Consider the following 23443-nt stretch of genomic DNA (forward strand, 5'->3'; position numbering starts at 1 on the left):
TGAGGTGAGGCATCATTGGATTTGATTATGGTGGGGTATGCTGCTAAAGCTTTGCTTTCAGCAGCAGCACACACACCCCCCCCCCGCAACCAGCATGTAGGCATGTATAACATGTAGGCATGCTCCATACCATGCCTGCCTAGCTAGTATCTTTGTTCTGCTTCCCCAGCTGAGGCATGTGCAAACAAGGAGAGGGAGAGAGGGATGGAGAGCTAGATGGGTAAATTCCTCAAGAGGTGGAGCAGCTGCCACATACACTTAGGCTATTCTCATGACCAGGAGGAACTGGGCTAGGGGAGCCTAGAGAGAGACTAGGGCAGGAGGCGGAGGAGGGTAGCTCTGGGGAAGAGGGACTGGGGCAGGAGGTGGGGGAGTGTAGAACTTGGGGAGAGAGACTGGGGCAGGAGGTGGGGGAGAGGGCAGGAGGTGGGGGGGCAGGAGGCGGGGGGAGGGCAGGAGGCGGGGGAGTGTAGAAGAAACAACCAACCAATCAAGTTCTCCCAACTAAACCCCTAAAAGTAAGTAAACTACCACAGAGATGCTCTATGTGGGTTCAGCTAGTGGGAACTTAATGTCAATCCTGGATTGTCAGCAGCCCTAAAAGTAGTAGAGCAATAGCAATAGCAATAGCACTTACATTTATATACCGCTCTACAGCCGAAGCTCTCTAAGTGGTTTACAATGATGTAGCATATTGCCCCCAACATTCTGGGTACTCATTTTACCAACCTCAGAAGGATGAGTCAACCTTGGAAGGATGGAAGGCTGAGTTAACCTTGAGCCCCTGGTCAGGATTGAACTTGTAACCTTCTGGTTACAGAGGCAGCAGTTTAACCACTGTGCCACCAGGGGCTCTAGAGGAAGGCTTGCTTTGTATTGCTTTTAATTAGTTTGAATTATTAATGTATTACGATTACAAAAACAATCAAAATTGAGATCTCATTTTATTTAGGCACCTCACTTTATTTGGGTCCAGGAGGGACCCCTAAAATGAAGCAGAGCACAAGGCCACATACAAACTCTAAATCAACCTCTGAACTCACCTGCTTCCTAGCTGCATGGCAAATAGACCAGAGCCAGCCCTTAATGCTCAATGACATGTCAACCTGGGCAATGGCCATCAGTTGCTGGAACATCTTATGAAGCCAGCAAGAAAAGGGCAGGGCTGGGGGAGGAACAGAGCAAGGATTTAATCCAGGTGCTCATGCCTTTCAGAAGCAGATTGGCTGACAACCAGACCAACCAGAGTTCAGTTTCTTACAATCCCGAGAACTTGAACCAGCTATGGAAAGAAAGGTATAGCTGTCTGGATTCTCCTATCCCACTCCAGGTGTAGGTTGCCAGAGGGCAAGAAGCTCTTGACAATGCAAGAGTGAATAGGTTGTCTGTCTCCTGTATGAATGAAGTGCTCTCACCTCCCCTGCCTCCTCTTCTTTCTTGAGAGAGTGTGCATGTGTGTGTGAGTTTAGAGTGAAATGAAGGCAGGCACCTCAGGAAGAGGCACTGGGTGGTGAGAGTGTGTCTATTTTCATGCTATGGTTTATTACTTTTGGTTTGTTTTTCTTTCCTTTCTTTCTAAAACTGCTGGGACATATTGGCTTTAGGGCATCACAAATGCTGCAAAAGAAAGCCTAATGCCCACAGATCCTGAAGGCATTTGACTTTATGCTCTGGCCCTACCAATACATTGAACTTGACATGCCCATATTATGTTATTACTCTTAACAATAGTGTGTTATACCACTGAGAAACCTTCTGGTTGTGATTGTTATATCTAGCAATGAGCAAACGCTCATCAGCTGGGTTCACAATCAGCTTTGTAGTTCTAAGCATTCCTGGTAAGCATTCAGGGGAGAAACACCTTTTCTGAGAGTGCTCTACTGATTCATTAGCACATGCATACTGATGATGCCACATGCATATGGCGTATGCTATTGCCTCCAGATAGCTGGGGTGCTTGGTTATAAATAAGATCATAGATATTGGGGGTTGTCAGTGTGACAGACTGACATGCCCTCTGTTGGGTGTTATCAGAAGGAGTTCTGTGATGACAGCGGGGAGTCCCTGACAATTGGAACTGTTGGGAAGCTCCATGCTGTTGTTTTGGAACTAGTTCGGAATTCCAACATGTCTGTTGGACACACACATCCCACTCTGTCCTCCCCTCCCCTGCTTGACCTGGGTGGGGACAGGAAACTTCTTCTTCACACCAGAAGAAACACTGAACAAGCTACTTGCTTTTCTGGCAGAGGTTTGATTTTGAAAAATGATTCTCCACCCCACCCCACCCCAACCCCCGCTATTAGCTGCCCTACTAGGTGTCTGAGGGGTGCAGATAACCCCAGAAGCAGGTGGACTACTCAAGCACCTAGTAGGACAAATTTATTTCTAGGGCCTCAGTAGCCCCAAGGCCAATCTGAAATCTTAAAGCATTTCCCGCCTTTGAGATTTTACAGAGGAAAAAGATCCTATCCCTCAGACATGGGTGTAGAAGCTTCCTGGGAAGCAACTTTGTTGTGGGAGTCTGGTGCCCCAAGCTACCTGCTACTGTCCTAGAGCCTATCCATCCATGTATCTACTCACAGAAACCATTTCCCTCCAAGCTGAATCACTGGACTATTGAGCTCCAAGCTAAAATACTAGGCTGTAGGATCCAGAACAGTTGCACTGAGCTGAAATTACTAGGTTTGAGCATTCCTTGCATGGAACTGCTGTGGAGAGACCTGCCCTGGACATGCTTGGAAACCGGAGTCCTTGGGTTGTTCTCTGCATGGGCTATGGGATGATCCTGGTGCCTAACTGCTTGAGTAGAATTTTAGGGAGAACTTGAGGTCAGGTCATTCTCTCTGTGGGCGTGCCATGAGCTAACCCCTGTATCTAACTGCTTGGGAACCTCAGTGCTCCCTTTGTTGGCTGTGGGCACACATAATGCTACAGACCTTGGTGCCATGCCAGCACTTCATTGTCTCTCATTGCCCTTGCTTGAGCAACACCTTTGTGGGGAACCCCAAAACTCCTGGTGGTAAGTAATCTCTTTTGGCATTATATACAAATTAGCAGATATGGACAGGTAATAAACTGTTCTTTATCCTCCATTCTTTATACTCTTTGTCTCTCTCATATCCCCCTTCTGGCAAGCAAGTGGAAGTAGCCAACTATGCCCAGCTTGCTATGTATAGGTAGCCAAAATGGCTGTTGGGCGAAAGCCTCTTTTTGCACTGAAACAGCTACAGAATCAGATAGGATTGGGCTGCAGTAGTGACTAAGGTCATTCACATGACTAGCCCTATGTGGGTAGGACTGAACATGTAGAGCGCCGATCTAGCTGGGGCAGCCCAGGTTCTTTGCCGGGGCTAAAAGAGAGGTAGAAGGGTGCACTTGCAGTCTGCCTGCAGCCCAAGTGTCCACAGAGTCCGGTGGCAAGAATGCCCAGCAGCGGGGAAATCTCCCAATGCACTGCACTCTTAGCATGGTGCATTGTGAGATGCTGTCGGATTTCCTCTTCCGGCTCCACTTGTGTGTTGCATGAGCCACAGAGCTTTAAGTCAAACTGCAATTGTGTGCAGGGAAGCAAGTAGGAGCTTGCCTCCCCGCCAACCCTCCCCAGCACAGTCATGTAAGCAACCTTATAGGATAACAACCTGCTTAATAGAAATGACATACATATAACTCATTGAGACAAGTGTATTGTTGAATGTACCTAGCAAGAATATGTCCAAAGTCTGTAATCACTGTTGCAGGAAAATAACATACATTAGAGGAAAAATAATTTATAACCTGAACAAATAGGAATGGGATCCATGTTGAATATATAAGCTAAAAACCATTCCTTCTTTTCTTTAACTGTTCACAGCAAGTATCTGCTGAGCATTCTGTCATGAACTCCACTGGGAATATCCATGAATTACATCCATGTTGCTAAAGACTGGCACAAAGGCAGTGTGATTTGGAAAATGAGAGACCCCCCAAAAACAATCAGGAAAGGGTGCTAACAAAGAAAATAAGATAGTTAATAATATTCTCCTCACTTTTCCTGATGAAAATTCAATGTTCTTGAATAATGATAATACAGATAAACACTGATAATACACGTTTTAATGGTAAATTATTGTAGTCAAACATTTGGAGAAACAGGGGTTGTCTGATAATCTGATTCTCTGTACAGATTCATGTGTTTGTTGCAAATGTGTTTTGTATTAATCCAGTTGGCCAACTGCATGGGTATTATGTACAATTTCTTAAAAATTTACTTTATTCCTACCTGCCATACTACCTTAGCCAATCCATTATGCTCATTATAGCTCTCTCAGCATCTATCCAAAATCTATCTCGAAACATTCTTTTGTTCTGGAAGCTGCATAAAGTCAGAGAAGCAGATGCCACCTTTACCCTTGCGAAACCAGTTGCTTTCCCCCAACCCCCAACCTTACTGTGTTCATCTGCCAGCCGAAGGTTGCCACAGTCCGAAATAGGACCTGTGGGTCTCCCATGGCAGATGCTGCCACTGCTGTAGTCTAGAGGCCCTCCAGACAGCCCAGGGCAAAATTTTTAATTCAACATCAAACTTCAACCTGAAATCTGGGGGTGGGGGAGAAGGAGTGACAAGATGTCAGTGTCTCTGAACCGGCTTAACTGTACTTGAAACTTCACTGATCTGGATCACAGAACTCCATTGTAATAATGGGTTGTAATCACAAGCTACACAGGGGCTCTGTAAGCTTTGTACACTGGTGCCCATTGCCTTGAAGGTCAATATGAAAAGGAGTTTAAGACCCCCCATTTCTTTATATGGGAAGCCAAGGCAAATAGCTGTGGTAATGACAAGAACTGCAAACACACTGAGAAAGGGCAAGGGCCTCAGTCTCCAGGAAGCTTGAAGGGAGATAACAACAGTTTGGCATGACTTATGAGATCACTTTCAGTTTGCCAATTCCTTTTACAACCTTTTCATTAAATTCAACGTTCATAACAGTGTTGTGAACTACACCTGGTTTTGCACTCTGTACATGCTCAGAGGGAAAGAGGCAAAGTCACATCATACACAAACTGAATTGGTTCTTGGAGATGGTGACCATGTAGGATCTGGGCATGCAAACAGAGATAGAGAGAGACACACTCAGAAAGTTCAATGGGCTTTATTATAAAAAGTTGCTCATCAGGATAAAATAAAAACATGTTTCCGATTCAAAGTGTAGTGTAATATGCCTAACTAACATATGTGTGTGCAATCAGTAATTACAGCTATCTAATAATCTAACAAATCCTAATAAAACATTTAGAGAGAAGCAGAGAAAAAAAGGAGGAGGAAGGGAAGGCTTAGGAAGGGAGTGGCAGTAATTAGTAGAGAGGAGGGAAATGGGGAGCTGTGCATTGAATAGGTATCTCATCAGGTTCACGAAGAAGACTTCAAAGGAATTGTTCATTGCTGGAACTTGAGAGCAATGCATGCTTCAGCTGCAAGAAGGCTGGTGCTGGGTCTCAGGAACTTGGAAGCAATGCTTTCTTCAAGTGGTCAAGCAGGCTGGTGCTAGTTTGCTCAGAGCGAGGTAGAGAGTGAGAGCACCATGGCTGGGGAAGTCTTGACTTCTCACTGCACAGCAAAAGTCACAGACAGTTTCCGTCCATGGACAGAGTTGCTGCTTGTTGCCCCGCGGCTTAGCAGCAAACTCTGGGATGGCTCTTGAGCAAGTATGCTTGTAGGCAAGATTGCTTGGGAGTATCATGGCTGGGGAGTCTTGACTTCTCACTGTGCAACAGAAGTCTCAAACAGTCCCTTCTCCCTGGAAAGAGTTCCTGCCTCTAGCCCCACGGCTTGGGCAGCAAACCCTTGGATTGCTCACGAGCAAGTCTTGCTTGCAAAAGATTGCTAATCTGCCATGTCCAGAGACTCCTTCTTATAGTGGTTCCATCCTTTGATGTCCATTTGAGTCTCCTGGTTCACAAAAGGTGTCCATTCCTGTTATCCTCTGGATATTATCTTTTAATTATCAAAATTAGCTCAGGATATTTGGTCAGTCCAGGGTAATCTCAATCCCATCTTCTGTTAGCTATTATCTTGGGGAGCAGGGGCATATCTAGGGTAGGACAGGTAGGGCACATGCCCTGGGCACCACTTGAAGGGGGCGCCATTTTTTAAAATTAATTGTTTTTTAAAAATGGCCACCAAAAACAAAATGGCCATCACACATGCCTCGCAGATGCCATTTGAGCATGCACAGTGGCCATTTTGTTTTCAGCAGCCATTTTAAATATATATATATCTAAAAAAATGGCCACCACACGTGCTCAAATGGTCTCTGCAAGGCCCTAGAGGTCAGCGGGAGGAGGGGAACTTTGCAGACCCCCCACCATGGCCTTTAGGAAGCCCCGCAAAGGGGCTACAGGTAAAAAAAAGTTTTAATTTAATATAAGTCACTGTACACATATTCAGATGGGCACTATGTACAGAGAATCAGGGCCTGTGAATACTGAGCTGAAACATATGAGCTAGAATTGTATTCATTTGCTCTTACTTTGCTTCTTGTGATAAGTGAGTTAAAGTTGATGTCTTAATAATATTAATGGCGAGTTTGTCTTTGAATCGGTGTGAAATCCTAAGTATTAAGGCCCACTGGGAGTTTCTTGCTCTCTTTCTTTCATTTTAACTGTCTTTCTGAAATACTAGAATATATTCCAGCAGTGACACAGTTTACTCTGCATATCCTTTAATGATTTTCAGAGTATCTGGGGAAAGTCCAATTCTCCATTTATTTTTCAAACTTATGTAATAGTGATGCTACAATGCATAGTAGACAATTAGACAGGCACTTCTGTTTAGTTTTCCAAGTACACCTCCACATAGTATTTGGGTATTTCATGAGCCCCAGCATACTGAAATTTGTAGTTTTCCAGGATTTTGTGGTCTGGTTACGTCCACTGCTAAATAGTTTTTGAAATATTAATAGATTAACGAGCTTGACTTGTATTTTTCAGCTGATATTATGGTAAAGTTATCTGAAAGATGGGTGTCAGATGTTAGGACAGGGGGCGCAATTTCAGTGCTTGCCCTAGGCACTGTTTTCCCTAGATACGCCTCTGTTGGGGAGGGGACGTTCTATTTCGCCCAAAGCAAATCTGCATCTCTGAGCTGCAAATGGGCATCTTCTCTTGTCCCCAGATTTCTGGCCTGGTCCCAGGAGGTGTTAAAAGGTGTTAATAAAAGGACTAAATCTACAGGTGTTTTCCTAGAGTGGAATTTCTATAGACAGCAACTGAGTATCCCCTTTGGGCAAAGCAGAGCAATCATTGACAAGGATAAACATAGATTTCTTGCAACAGGAAAGGGGAGCTCAGCCTCTGGCCTCTTCCACAGACATTATCTGATAGTGAGTTACATTTTAGCATATTGATAGCTCAGGCCTAGCCCTTGTGTTTCTGTGAGTGCCCATTTCACAATACAATGCTGGATTGCCTCTTCCTTCACAGAACAATTAGCATCAGTCTCAGAGGCAAGTCATGTACTGGATAGTTCACCTTGAGTTCAGGCATTAATTGGTCTCTTAATAAAAATGGAGGCAGACAGTGGCCTGAATCCTACACAATTCTGGGTTGGTATTCTGGGTTTAATGTGGGGGGGGGGGGTCCCCAACAACAGCCCTGTGAGCTAAGTTGCTATGGTTTGCATTTTACAGATGAGGAAATGATGACTGTGTGGCAGTGATTTGACCAGTGCTCAGCACAAATCCTGGCCAAATTGTATTCATTGGACCTTCCATTCAGAGGGCCCTGAAGTCATTTTGCAGCTTGATGATGATAAATATAGTACCTTAGTCCACAAATGAACATTGGAGTATTTGAGTTGAGGCGCTATTTGATGATATAATAAATCAATGTCATAATGATACTGAATTTCATAGTGATATAAAGTATATCCTAGCAAAGTTCTGCATTACTCCCCACAGCCCCAAATACCCACACAATGATGCTTAAATGTAAAACAGTTGCATCCTTAAAATACCATGTTCACATTTCCCGAGTACAGAAGAGGCTTCGCCATTAGCACATGTGAAAAAGAGAACATGCTATTCTTTTGCTGCAACATCGGTTTATAAAAATGCAGGTAAAAGAGATGCAGGTAGCCACAACTGCATATTTTATTACTTATTTATTTGATTTATATACTGTCCTCCCAAAGTTGGTTCAGGGTAAAACCAATTAAAAGCAGATTAAAATTACAAATTAAAACTAGAGAACATTAAAACTAAATATCATTAAAAGCCAGGCTAAAAAGATGGGTCTTTACGGCTCTCCTGAAGGCCTCCAACGAAGACAATCTTCTTATATCCACAGGGAGCACATTCCACAACGTGCTATTATGTAGCATGTATTTATTTATTGCTGCCACCTACTCGGTAGAATATGTAAAATGGATGCGCACTGAGGGTGACATCCGTTTTCTGCCAAGTGGACAAGTTTAGCAGGAGGTAGATCACCACCAGTTTTACTCTGTCACTGACATCCCCAGTGTGAGGCATTCAGAGGGTCATACTGTATGTCTGAGGATGTTAAATATGTCATGATGTTAAATGTGTCATTGTTGCTTCATCTTTTGGGCAGCTTAAACAAATACCGGCGGAGGGGAAGCAATCTAGATTGAGCCCAGAGCACAAGGGGAGGGAATAAACCCTGTTGCAGTCCTAATTGGGACCAGAGGCCTCCCTGTCTGCTGCTGCTACCTGTCCAGGAGCAATGGTGGTGTTAATGATTCACATACACATTTTACAATGTGGGAGTGTAAACACACATTTGGAACCCTGAAAGGAAAAGCGACTTGGGGGGATCTGAAGCAGAGTAAGGGTTAAGCATTAACTCTGGCGGCTGCTGCTGCTTCACTCCATATCTCTCTTCCAAGTTAATTGTATACAAAAGGGTGTGTGTGTGTGCTTCTGTTACAAGCCTTTGTCTGTAACAGGTAGTTGCTGCCTTATTCTGTACCTGAAAACATATGTTTAGACCTCATCTCTGTAAAACAGGTACCCCAAATGTCACTTGTGAAAGCAGTCAAGCCAAATACTGGCACATCAGACTAATGTGAGGGACAGGATATAAACATTTTTTTAATGTTTAGGGCTGTGCTATCATTGCATCCAAAAATTGTATAAATCTCCTGCCATGAGAAGTGTTAAACTAGAGCAGACGATTCTGAATGAAGGCAAAGCAAATAGCCTGTGTATTTTTTCCATCTCCACTTTTCTTTCCTGTTCAGGAGACAGTTATTCCTCATCTCAGTGCAAGGGGCAGAACCAGTCAACATTCTGTCTCAATGTCCTTCCTCCTGATCCTTGGAGACTACTGCTGAATCTCATCCTCTCTAGAGACTTGCCCAACATCTACAGTTGTATATCACCCATTGTAGATGTGGCAGCTGAGGAAAAATTGGCTTCTGGGACCTGAGGGGTCTCTTTGAATAGGAGAGGAGCAGTGTGGATCGCTCATTGAGAGCAGACACTTGACAATCATTCTCTGAGCTGTCAACATTCTTGTAGTGCTGATGGTTTTAAGAAAAATACATGAATAAAAATGAAAGAGAAAGTAGTACATGCAAGAAAACTGGATGAGAGTATAGGTTGTTGTAGTCTCAAATGCTTGTAGCCTGTATATTCTGTAGTGCAGTGTGGAATATGGCACAGAATTTGATTGTGTTATCTGTTCTTTTCTTCTACCTTCTAGATTTCGACTGCAGAGGGGGATAGTTTATTTACAGATTGGAATTCTGAGGAGAGGCCTAGTCTTCCAGTGAGCCTTCCAGTTTTCATTCCTTGTTCCTTGCATTTTCTGCTGGGCCTACCCCCATCAAGTCATCTTTTATCCCCTGCCTCTAGAGCAGGCGTGCACAACTCAAATGACCTGGTAGGCTGAAACTGATCGTAACTTGGTTCATGGGGGCCGAGGTCAATCTTTAGGGTGCTGATTACTGAAGTAACACTTAATATCAATCAATTAATTAAATTAAAGTGAAATTAATTTAAATGAATTTAATCAAAATTTAACTTTTGAAGTTCTGGCAGGCCAAGACTAATTTAAATTAATATGAAATAAATTGAATTAAAATTCATTCCAATAAAATAAAAACAATACAATCTGTACAAAATACATAATTAAATGCATTGTTCTTCCTTTCCATCTCTGCCAAATCATCACACTTAACATGGAGCACTTGTACGAGAGAAAAAAATAGAGAAGTTTTTCTCATAATTTTGGATAAGAAGATTACACTTTGATCAGAAGGGAGAGGGGGAAAGAAAGCGAGAAAGCATTGGGGCAGGAGGCTTGGCTGGAGAGAGAGAGAAAGAGAGAGAGAATGGAGGGAAAGGATGGAATGGCCCCATGGGCCAAGAAAAAAGGCCTCGCGGGCTGTATGTTGTGCAGGCCTGCAGCAGAACTCAGCACAGTGGCCACAACTCCTGTTAGTAGTCCCTGGCAGGCTTGGACTGGCCGACAGGGCAACAGGGCATATTCCCGGTGCGCCCCACCTGCAGGATGCCCCTGCGTCCCAATTCCCACCCTTAATTACCCATTCTTCTCATAATTCGGTGCCCTCCCCACATACATTCCACCGCCCTCTCAGTGCCCCCAGTCCGGCCCTGGTCCCTGGCCACGACTTCTCTTCTGCAAAGCAACATCGGAAGGGAGTAATTTCCAGGGCAGAAGTGGAAGACAGAAAGAGGGGTGCTAAATCCTGCTTCTGACCACATCCTCTTCTCTGGAACATCCTCACAGTTGTTTTTATTCCAACTAGGGTACCAGAGCCATGTTTGCTCTCTTCCCCCACTCCTGGACTTCAGTCTTTAGTAGCTCCAAGGGTTTTTTTGGTGGGGGGGGAGACCCTAGCAAGGTGCTCTCTGATGCCAAGGGCAGCTGAATGATGGGCAACAGTAAGCACTATCCCTCTATGTGGTGCCAAGGAGGAGAAGCACAATCCTCGACATTGCCCACACACAGAGAACAGGTGGCGGCGGCAGCTTGTGCTCTTTCTCGGAAGCAGTGGGCCCTCAGCAACTAAGCAAGGAAACCAATTCCTGGTGCTGGTCCTACAAAGTGAGAGGGTCACTTCTGCAGGCCTCTTTCTTCTCCTTGCACCAGAGGAAGGAGAACTAGTGTAAATGGGAAGGCAAGCAACTTGAATTCCTTTCACAGCAGCGACCACTTGGGAAGGACAGAAGCCAGAGCCACTGCTGTTCTGTTGAGTGGGAAGATTGGGCTTAGCCTCCCCACACTGCCACTGCCCCTCAGAAAAGGTTCTAACACAGCAGGGCGCTTTCCAGATTAGACCCTGCAACGGGGTCACAACGAATCTCTGAAGTGTGCTTCCACACTTCCTGTGTTGTGACACCGCAGTCTCTACGCTGACAGCAGGGTGCCATTCATATCTCCAATGCCTTGTTTTGAATTTAATTGCTGCGATATATTATTATTATTTATTCGATTTCTATACCGCCCTTCCAAAAATGGCTCAGGGCAGTTTACACAGAGAAATAATAAATAAATAAGATGAATCCCTGTTCCCAAAGGCCTCACAATCTAAAAGAAACATAAGATAGACCCCAGCAACAGTCACTGGAGGTACTGTGCTGGGGATGGATAGGGCCAGTTACTCTCCCCCTGCTAAATAAAGAGAATCACCACGTTAAAAGGTGCCTCTTTGCCAAGTTAGCAGGAGTATATAGTGCTATAACGTCGTATATTCGGCGGAAAAAAGTTGCTGTTTTTTTCAGGTTGTTAGTTTCTGCAAGATTGCTTCCCCTGCTGGACGCTTTGCTATTTACATTTTGAATGTGATTTGCTTGAATGGAAGCATTTTGCCGCTGCTGAGTGGCTAATCTGGAAAGCACGCAGGTGGGACTGATCCTCTTGGGGAGAGAACAGAATTTTACAAGCCACTTCCTTCCTTTTCCTTACTGACACATGAGAGGTGGTGCAAGTTTCCTTTCAACTTGCTATCCCACTGAAATGGTTGCCTGAGGTGATAGCTTCATTCTGTCTCACAAGACTTGGCCTGCACAGACATGCACATTGTGTGTACACATAGTGGAATACACTCATGTGCAATTATATGTAACAATATACCCTGGATCTCACTGTTTTCTTACACAAAAGTTCCTTCAGCAAAAAAAAAAAAAAAATTTGTGTGAAGTTTCCCGCTGATGCAGTTCCAGCAGATGGCAGAACCAAACCTGATGATAACTGAAGTGTTAAACCAAAATTTCTGATAAAAACTGCAGATTATGGAATGAAGGTCCCCTTTTGCATGACTACAGAGCAGAGGTGCACAATTCCAGTGGGCTGGAAACAACCATGACTTGGAGTCAAAGTAAAATGTTCAGCATGTTAAGGGTTATATTAACAATAAATATAAATGAAAACAATTATTAGTTACCAAGCAGCATGAGGAGAGAAGAGGTAGCTGCTAGCAAGCTTTCTTCCTCCCAGCCCCCTGTGTACTTTCAAAGCTTGCAAAGGTTAATTTTCAAAGGGGCCTGACCCCCACACCAGGGCCATGGGGCAAGGCAGCATTTTGCACCTCACCTCAGGCATCATAAAACTTTGGGCCACCTCTGGGACCAGCAAAAAAAGTCCCTGTCGGCCAGATCTGGCCCCCAGGCCTGCTATGGGTGTAAGTTAAAGATTTGATTTCAGATGTGGATCCTTGAACATGTATACACAGCAGTATTATTGTCATTAAGAATATTTATATACTGCTTGTCCACAAAATAGCTCACAAAGTGGTTTACATAACAGGAATGAATTGCGGGGAGAGGTTTCCTGTCTCAAAGGGGCACACAATCTCTAAACAGAAACACAAAGGAGATGCCAGCAACAGACACCAACAGGAGGGATGCTATGCTGGCTTGAATCAGGATAGTTGAATCAGGATCTGCTAAATGTGGTAGCTACATAAAAATTGTGGCCTTCACTTTTCACATTTACACTTTTTGAGATCATAAATGAGGATGTATGGTATAGTTTCTGTGACGTTTGAGATCAAAAAATCTGGTTGTGAGCATTAAATGTTCACATGTAAAGTGAGTGGGTTTCTGTTATGTATATTACATAGTCACTTTAACAAACTAAAGAAGTGTTCTCACAATGATCCAGACTGGCAGGAAAGCAGGAATCTTAAATACAAGCAATGTACATGCTTCCGGTTTTGTGACATGAGAATCCAGAAATGTAGGGCTTGCAATTGCACCCAGCCCACTTAAACCCCACATTGGTGATCTAGGATTTGATCTGGGGTGTCTGCTGTTGGAGAATTTTCTGAAGGAGAAATTAGAAATTTCCTAAATAAATGAATAAAGTCATCTTAATCATTTGCAACCAGAAGTAATTGTATAAGTTCTTTTTTGTAAGCTCATTTCAACAGCTCACAGCATTAGCTCCACATACTTTAATCACATAGGAGAAATGCACAAATTTTCAATACTGAGAAGCATTATTATTATTGTTATTGTTATTGTTATTACATTTATATCCCACTCTTCCTCCAAGGAGCCCAGAGTGGTGTACTACATACCTGAGTTTCTCTTTCACAACAACCCTGTGAAGTAGGTTAGGCTGAGAGAGACGTGACTGGCCCAAAGTCACCCAGCTAGTATCATGGCTGAATGGGGATTTGAACTTGGGTCTCCCTGGTCCTAGTCCAGCAGTCTAACCATGACACCACGCTGGCACCACAGTCACCGCAGCATGACTGTGAGAAATTTATGTTGCAGATACAGCATTGCACAGAAAAAATAAATTCAGAGAAAACATATGGAACATAGGTTTCTTCTCTAACACCAAGCAATAACACACAGGGACATGCCAAAAAACCCAGAAATGATTGATTCTTGATTTCAGTGACTTGTACAGAAAAAGGAAAATGTGGATTAGAATCAACTTAGCCAAATTTGATGTATTGAGCATTGCCATTCCCATAGTCCTGCCTGCTCCATACAAATCCAATATCACGTTCCTGTATAGAATTAAAGGTAAAGTGTGCCATCGAGTCGGTGTTGACTCCTGAGAGCCGTGTGGTTGTACAGGAGGGGTTTACCATTGCCTCCTCCCATGCAGTATGAGATGATGCCTTTCAGCATCTTCCTATATTGCTGCTGCCTGATATAGGTGTTTCCTACAGTCTGGGAAACATACCAGCCGGGATTCAAACTGGCAACCTTTGGCTTGGTAGTCAAGCCATTTCCCCGCTGTGCCATTAGGAGGCTGTGCATTCTAAAATGGATTTCAGTGGGCTTAGGTGTGCCTAGCTCTGCATAGGACTGAGCTGTTTGGCTGCAGTCCTAAGCACACTTACTAGAGAGTAAATGACAATGGAATTAATGGGACTTCTGAATAAATGAGCTTAGGATCACAGTGTTAGGCTTCAATCTTGTGCACACTTGCTTTGAGAGTAGGTCCCACTGAAATCAACTTATGAGTAAACTTGCTTAGGATCAGGCTGTTCCCATATAGTACAAACATCTTATTGCTCTTGGAATAATGGACCAATTGTCAAACTAAATGCCGTGCTAATAAACTGTTTGCTTAACTGTCTTTGGATGATGAGGTTGACAAGCTGACACAAGGATGAAAGGGGAAATCTGCCAAGTCAACACTGTATGCCCGAGGCTTATCCTGCCTCTGGCTCCCACAGAAGGCTTCGTGCAACGCAATGATTCCCCAAGCACCTTGCTTCAATCACAGGATGCAATCCAGTGACCTAGTGGTAGCCAGAAAGCCAAATGGGCCCTTCCTATCCTCAGGCAATCCTGATGGCTAGGTTTCATATGGGTGGTGAATTTGATGCTTGAATAGGTTTCCCACAATGCTTTGCAAAAAGCATAAAATCCTCCTTCTTTGCATAGTAGCACTTAGTCTGAAGGAAAAAGGTATATTTATATACATATGGCATTGCTCTGCTTCCCGAACACACAGCAAGCATTTGGACTGGTTTATGGATGGAAAGATCTCAAGGTTTTGCACATACACATCAGAATATATATTTATTTGAACACAACAATGGTGATGGCCCTAGAAAAAAAAGTAAGAGGAGAGCAGAATGTTGAAAATTTCAGAATCTGTTATATGACTAAGTTTCTGTGCTTGTCCCTATCTGAAGCATTGAGCATACAGCCCTAAAGCCTATTTACACAGTGCAATCCAAGATGTGTCTACTCAGAAGTAAGCCACACTGTGTTCAATGGGCCTTACTCCCGGGTAGGTGTGCTTAGGACTGCAGCCTAAAAGCGAGCTGTCATCTAATTAAAGAAATCCAGCAGCTCAATACTACACATGTTTACTCAGAAGTCAGTCCTGCTGTGTTTAATGGGGCTTATTCCCAAGGTAAGTGTGCATAGGACTGCAGCCATCATCAATTAATTGTATTAATTTTAGTAAATTATAATCAGTATATATCTGGATATAAATACAAAACTAGTTTTGATGATTAAAACCATACGTTCTTGGTTTTTTTGTACTTCTGAGTAGTGTTCACAGTGGGTTGTTCTAGGCCACATTATCCCTGATTTGAGAGGTACAATACATTTCTTCAGTCCCTTCTCCTGCCTTAGAAGCAGAAAATATATAAAACCTAGGACTAACCGCAATCAGGAAAAGAGCAAGTTACAGGCAACACCTTGGCCCTTCCGAGGTCACTGAATGTTTTGGCGTATCTTCTTCTTGACCGACTTCAGCTGGAAACACCAACTGGCAAAGGCACTTTGTTATATTTTTCTAAGAAGGTAAACCACACACATCTATGTAGCTGTAAAAACAAATCACCAATTCCTCTTGATGCTTTGACATGCTCACCACAGAATGGTTGGGAATATGCTCCATTTCTGTGCTAACTCTTTGTAGATTCCCATCTGTGACTCTATGAATATTTGATGCTAGTGGCCACTCTACAAACCCATATTACTGATAACTTTTGCCCAGAAGCTAGAGTGCAATTATCAGCCATCAGAGTAAGTTAAAAATAGCTCATTCATTAGGAACATCAAAGGAGCAGATACATGTGTGTATATTTTTGTAGTAATGGTTCTTATTGGTTTTATACGTGTACAGTTAACAAGGCTCTTCCATTGTTCTCGTTTTTAAACTACAAAACATAATTCAGCTGACGATATCTATTCAATAAACATAACAATCGCTTTACCACCCCTTCTCTCTCCCTTCCCTTCTTTAGCATCTTTGACTTTTTGGTCCGGCCTTCTAAGGGTTTTAAATTGTTCTTAAATGTTTTTAAACAGTTTTAATATGTGTTTTATATTGTTGTAAGTCATTTGTTCTCAGTCCAAAATAAATCTGAAGTAATCCATGATTTGATCATGGATGAAAGGGCTGATCTGGTGTGTATTACAGAGACTTAGTTGGGGGAAGCTCCAGGATACTCTGTTGAGGAGCAGGTAAGGGAATGTGGGTGGGGAAGTGGAGTGGCTGTGGTCTATAAGGATAACATCTCCCTTACCAGAATCCCTGTTGGAATGTCTGATCATATCGAGTGTGTGTACTTATGGTTGGGGACCAGAGATAGATTGGGACTTCTGTTGGTGTACCGATCACCCCGCTGCCCAACAGAGTCCCTAACTGAGTTTGCGGACCTGGTCTCGGATTTGGTGTTGGTGTGCCCCAGGCTTGTGCTTTTGGGCGATTTCAATGTCCACTTCGGAACCGGGTTGTCTGGAGCAGCTCAGGAGTTCATAGCGGCCATGACAACTATGGAGCTATCCCAAGTGGTCTCCGGGCCGACGCAAGTTGCTGGTCACACGCCTGATCTGGTCTTTCACTCTGATCAGACTGGTGTTCCATGGATGGGGACTCCTACAATTTCTCCATTGTCATAGACGGACCACCATCTGGTTAAGGTTGGACTTACAGTTACGTCCTACCTCTGCAGGGGTAAGGGCCTATTACAATGGCCCATCTAAGAAGATTATTGGATCCAATAGGATTCCAAGAAGCCTTGGTTGGATTTAATGTTTGCTCAGCCGACGATCCGATTGATGCCCTGGTGGAAAATTGGAATAGTCAACTTACCAGGGCAGTAGATGTGATCGCTCCTAAGTGTCCTCTCTGACCTGCTTCAAAAATGGCTCCTTGGTATATGGAAGAACTGCAGGAGCTAAAACGGCAAGGTAGACGACTGGAACGCAAGTGGAGAAAGACTCAACTCAAATCCGACAGATTGCGACATAGAGCTCATTTAAAGATCTATGCTCTGTCTATGCTCTGTGCAGCAAAGTAGTGCTTCTTTTCTGTCAGCATTGCTTCCACGAACTCATGTCCAACTGAGCTTTTGGGGGTTGTGAGGGGGCTAGTAGGACCCCCTGCTCCTTTGAATCAAAATTTAGATCCATCAGTTGCATGCTGTGACACTTTTAATGAGTTTTTTGTGGACAAAATCTCTCATATTCGAGCCAATTTAGACTTTGACTCCACAGTTATCACAGTACCAGATGCAGAGGTATTCTTGTGTGGTTAAACTGGATCAGTTTCAGACTCCTGAGGATGTGGACAAGCTGCTTGGAATGGTGCATCCTACCACCTGTCTACTTTATCCTTGCCTGACATGGCTTGCACTATCTGGCAGGAAGGTTGTTGTAGAGGGCCTGGTAGCAATTATTAATGCCTCTCTGAGGGAGGGCAGGATGTCTCCTTGTTTAAAGGAGGCAATTATCAGACCTATTCTTAAGAAGCCTATCTTGGATCCCTCAGAGTTTAATAACTACAGGCCTGTCTCCAACCTCCTATGGTTGGGTAAGGTGATTGAGAAGGTGGTGGCCTCCCAGCTCCTGACGGTATTGGAAGAAACTGATTATCCAGACCCATTTCAAACTGGTTTTTGGGTGGGCTACAGGGTGGAGACTGCCTTGGTCAGCCTGATGGATAATCTCCAATTAGGACTTGACGGAGGAAGTTTGACTCTGTTGGTCCTTTTGGATCTCTCGACAGCTTTTGATACTTTCAACCATAGTATCCTTCTGGAACACCTGAGGGAGTTGGGGGTAGGAGGCACTCTTTGCAGTGGTTCCCCTCCTATCTCTTGGGCAGATTCCAGATGGTGTTGCTTGGAGACTGTTGCTCTTCAAAACTTGAGCTTTTATATGGGGTCCCTTAGGGCTCCATATTATCTCCAATGCTTTTTAACATCTACATGAAACTGCTGGGAGAGATCATCTGGGGATTTGATGCTGGGTGTTATCAGTATGCTGATGACAGGCCAAATCTATTTCTCCATGTCAACATCATCAGGAGAAAGCATATCCTCCCAGAATGCCTGCCTGGAGGCGGTAATGGGCTGGATGAGGGATAACAAACAGAGACTGAATCCAAACAAGATGGAGGTAACAAGATAGATTGTTGTGGTCATTACTCAGGGAACAATATTAATCTGCCTGTTCTAGATGGGGTAACACTTCCTCAAAAGGAACAGGTACGCAGTCTAGGAGTACTTCTGGATTCACACCTCTCCCTGGTTTCTCAGGTTGAGGCAGTGGCCAGAAGCGCTTTTTATCAGCTTTGGCTGATACACCAGCTGCATCCGTTTCTTGAGATTCATGACCTCAGAACAGTAGTACATCTGCTGGTAACCTCCAGACTTGATTATTGCTCTATGTGGGGCTGCCTTTGTACGTAGTCTGGAAACTACATTTAGTACAGAATGCGGCAGCCAGGTTGTTCTCCGAGTCATCTTGCAGAGGCCATATTACTCCTATATTACAGGAGTTACACTGGCTGCCAATAGATTTCCGGGCAAAATATAAAGCACTGGTTATAACTTATAAAGCTCTAAACAGCTTAGGCCCACGATATTTAAGAAAGCATCTTCTTCTGCACAATCCCCATCGTTGACTGCGTTTGTCAGGGGAGGCCTGTCTGTGGTTACGTTCAAGTCATTCAGTGGCCAATCAGGGACGAGCCTTCTCAGTTGTCGCTCCGAGACTTTGGAATGTGCTTCCCGTTGACATAAGACTCTGCCCATCTCTAGGGGTTTTTAAAAGATCTTTGAAGACTCTTCTTTTTAAACAGGCCTTTTAACTTTTGTAAGTTAAATATTGTAGAGCAGCTTTTGGAGTTTTAATTGATTTTAATGTTTTATTCATTTCTATTGTTGTGAACTGCCCCGAGACTTTGCTTTGGGGTGGTATATAAATGTATTAAATAAATAAATAAATAGTTTTAAATAGTTATTTGTTTGTTTTTTGTTGTTGCACACCAGCCAGGGCCTTTGGATGAGGTGGCATAGAAATGAAATGAAATGAATGTCTGGCCCTGTCCTGCATCATCGGAAATGTGTGCTAATATAATACATGTGCAATAACTAGCTTTTGGAATCATTGCCTGCCAAAAGGAAGATGAACCAGGAAACCTCACGGATTCCTCTTTACAAGTATACCTGAACCAGACCACAAACCAGTTTGGCCCAGTTTGCTAGATGAACCGAACCGGGCCCAGTTTGCCATTCCCATAACCAGACCGGGCAGTCCGGATTTGGACTGGATCAGCCAAACTGGTTCCATGCATATCCCCCCCGCACTTTACATTCACTACCATAAGGCCACTCAACAGCTAATTTTGTTGTTTATTTTTATTTTTTTTCTGATTGCAAACCACCTGGGACGCTCTCCACTTAGAAAGATGGGATTTTTTAAATGAAAAAAACCCTCAAATAAAAAGAATGCTTATTATTTATACATATATGTTATAGAGTTACACAAGCAACATAAACAAGTCCTGCTACAAAGGTGCTTAGCATCTAAAAATTATTTCTGAATTTTTCAGAACAGTAGCTAATAATATATATTTCAGATTGTTTGCTCACTGGAAAATGCACCTATCTTCTTATTACGTGTACTTGTGAAGTGTCACACACGTGAATATTGCTATATAAAAAATAAATATAATGACCCACATGTTATGCAGCCTAGAGTGGGAAGTGTAGATTTGCTTCCGCTGCTGTGGGCTGACAGCTAAGTGATGTGTTTCCAGTCCAGTCTTCCCTCTAAGCTGCGCAGCTGCACACGTGCACACAAAGCCCCCACCCAGCACACAGCAATCACAAACAGCTGTGCTCACTTCAATCTCGCCCTCGCTGCTGCTGGCTGGGAACTTTCTCTCTCTCGCTCTTTTGTCACTGCAAATGTTCCTCTGCCTAGTCCTCCCGGCAGAGGCGTATCTAGGGAAAATAGCACCTAGGGCAAGCACTGAAATTGCACCCCTGTCCAAACATCTGACACCCATCTTTCAGATAACTTTACCATAATACCAGCTCAAAAATACAACTCCAGACACTTTCAGGAGAAACAGGTTGTAAGCAACACACACATGCATACACACATACAACCACATATGTGGCACGTATGTGCCAGTCGCCTTCCCAAGGAAACACAGCACATCCATGTGCTGGGCATGCCTCCATAGAGCTAAGCAGTGAAAGCTCTCTTTAGCAAATGCTCTGCCACCTCAGCACACCTCACTACAGGTTGCTGCCTCCAAAAAATTCAGGGATGGGTTTTTTCTGTCCAAACAACTTTTGCCTTAAAGGGAGGTGGTTGCAATGGGAAATCTTAGGGGCCCCAAACAATCTGAAATTATCCAGCTACTTACAATAGGCTAGGATCCAGCAGCCTGATCAGGAAGAAGGTGTAAGTTGCAGCTAGCCACAGAACAGCAAAACAGTTTGATATTCGAATCAGAAAAATGGTGTATGTGTGTGAGAGAGAAATAATTTATAACAATAATCTACCCTGCACTACTGTCACCAATTTTCTGTCTCTGCTACACTGCAAAGGTTTGGTAAAAGGTTGCCCCTGCCCCATCCCCTCAAGATCTGCCCGGCATGCAGAAGGGGAAAAATATTACCAGCCAGAGGAAGCTGGTTTCCCTGAAAAGTAGCTACAGGCTGAGAAAGGGGGAAGGTGCACCAAGGGCCAATGAAATAAATTAAAAAGAGACAAATTGTTCAATACGGAGGCAGGCAACAGGCAGACGGGACAGTAAACTTTATGTCTAGTTTATCAAATGCACTAGTCAATCAGAATCACAGCATGACTATTCAATGTGTCTTTTAAAAACAATTGTGTTCAAAGTAAAAATGGAGTTGCACTGATGGAGACATTCTAAAATATAACTTTTTTTTAGAAGACAAGGAAACTTGAGCAAATCTACTTGGGATGCACAGGCAATAAAAATCCGAGTACAACTCAGCTAAATTGAAGGGAATAATTTGCAGCACATGAACCACTTATTTCAAAAGACAAGCCATTTCTCAGTATGGTAAGACTGCACAACACAGGGATGGCAATACATTGCAAATGCAACATTACTGGGTGTGAATTCTTACAGCAGTTCCCCCCCCCCTTAAGCACCACATAAGTTAAAGGCAGGCACTTTCCAAGTTTGAAATCTCACAAACCTTATAATCAGATTGCTTGACAAATATACAGATAAAAATAGAGCTCTGTATAGAGAGTTAAACAGCATGCGAGTGAATATTTCCATTTTATTCCTTGCCTCTCCCCCCACTCTTCAGTTTTGCCAGCTTACAAGGTATTAAACCAACACTGTTAAGATGTTCCTTACTTACTCCTCTTCTGACACCCTTCCCAGGTTGCTCTGGAGATTTTTATGTTTCCTATCTTCTTGAGGATAGAACTTTAGATGTCACCTTTAAGGTAGCTAAATTCTGTTCTATTGCAGTACTGTTGCGGCAGCGAGCTTTTCCTTGATTAATTTTAAAATTTTATTGATCATTTGTTTAGTGGATATTCATCTATATATTTAAATATTTCACTTCCTTATTGTATTTTTCTATGCTATGAGATGTTTTGTTATGTTATGTTATGCTGACCTTGGGTCGCAAATAAAGAACTTTGACTGTCTTTTTAAGGCATGTTTTGTCTACTTACTTTTGTGCCATTTATATCTGTTTTTTAAATGCTTGGGTCCATTGCCACTTGCATTCTTCTGACTCCCTAGATCAGGGGAAAAAACTAGACTAGGGCCTCGCAGAGGCCATTTGAGCATGTGCAGCAGCCATTTTTAATTTAAAAAAATGGCCACCACACATGCTCAAATGGTCCCTGCAAGGTCCTAGGCCTTGCCAGGGCTTGCAGAGGCCTTTCGAGCATGTGCGGCAACCTCCAAAATGGCCGCTGCAGTGATCTTTGTAGGCCTGAACAGGCCTGAAAATCAGACCAGGATGGGCTGCAGCGGTTATCTAAGAGGCCAGCGGGGGGACGGGGAACCTTTTCAGACCACCTCCCCCCACCCATGGCCTTTAGGAAGCCCCCCGAAGGGGCTACAGGTTAAAATATTTTAAAAAAAAACTTTTTTAAAAATTGTGAATTGGGGAGGGGGTGGGGAGCAGCATGGCACTGGCGCCCACCCCAAGTGGCGCCTAGAGCACGTGCCCTGGCTGCCTCACCCTAGATTCGCCTATACCTCCCAGTGCCGCTTCCTCCAGAGTTGCTGCTCCCGAGTCCACCCTTTAGCTGCCACCACTGCCCTGCTGCCGCCCCCCCTTTACAGCTGCTGCTCCTGTCCCAAGTCCCTCCCCCGCCTTTCCCCTATTGCCACATGGGCTCTTGATGTGGCTGGCAAGATTGGTGGAATACCTCCTTCCTCTGCCGCGGCAGAGCCCACGTGTAGCAGGGCCACAATCAGCTTTCTTTCTCTTCTAAAAACAGTTGTGGTGGTGGGGGGGTGCATTTTGAGCAGAGGAACAGAGAGACGAGAGGAAGTATTCCCCCAATCTTGCCACGGCAAGAGCCCATGCGGCGGCGAGGGAAGGGACTTGGGATGGGAGCAGCAGCCAGAGGCAGCAAAAGGGCAGATTCAGGACAGGAGCAGCAGCCACAGAGGAGGACCAGGGAACTTAAAGAGAAGGATTGGTCCCCAACTTAGAAAGGAAAGCAGTGTAGCTAGAGGGACTCGTGTGTGTGTATCATTATAGAGAGGGAGATGTGTGGAGTGGGGATGGAAAGGAGTGTAGCTAGAGGGACTATGTGTGGCGGGGGGGTTAAAAAAAATGTGTGCACCACACTTCGCATTATTTCCTGGTATGGTGTGTGTGTGTGTGTGCGCGCAAGAGCTACTTATGTGCACACAGTGTTGATACTGCTGCCTAGAACAAAACTCTTTCCGCTCACTGATGATAAAATTAGAGGGAATACTGTTCCAGTTTAAGTAGTGCTTCCGGAGTGTGGGTGCACAACCTTAAGTGTTGGTGTACTTGCACAAAGGTGCGAGGCTGCCATTGCTTTATTAGGGAGCCCACAGTAGTGCAGATGGATTGGCACTGTCTGTGTTAGGCTATGCAACATGTGGGTTGTTATTATTATTATCATCATCATCATCATCATTATCTATTATATTAATTCTCCTGGGTGTGCCTTGGAATGTGCATCCCAGAGCCCAGCTGATT

The sequence above is a fragment of the Hemicordylus capensis genome, chromosome 2 (assembly GCF_027244095.1).
Source record: "Hemicordylus capensis ecotype Gifberg chromosome 2, rHemCap1.1.pri, whole genome shotgun sequence".
In the NCBI taxonomy this organism is placed as follows: domain Eukaryota; kingdom Metazoa; phylum Chordata; class Lepidosauria; order Squamata; family Cordylidae; genus Hemicordylus; species Hemicordylus capensis.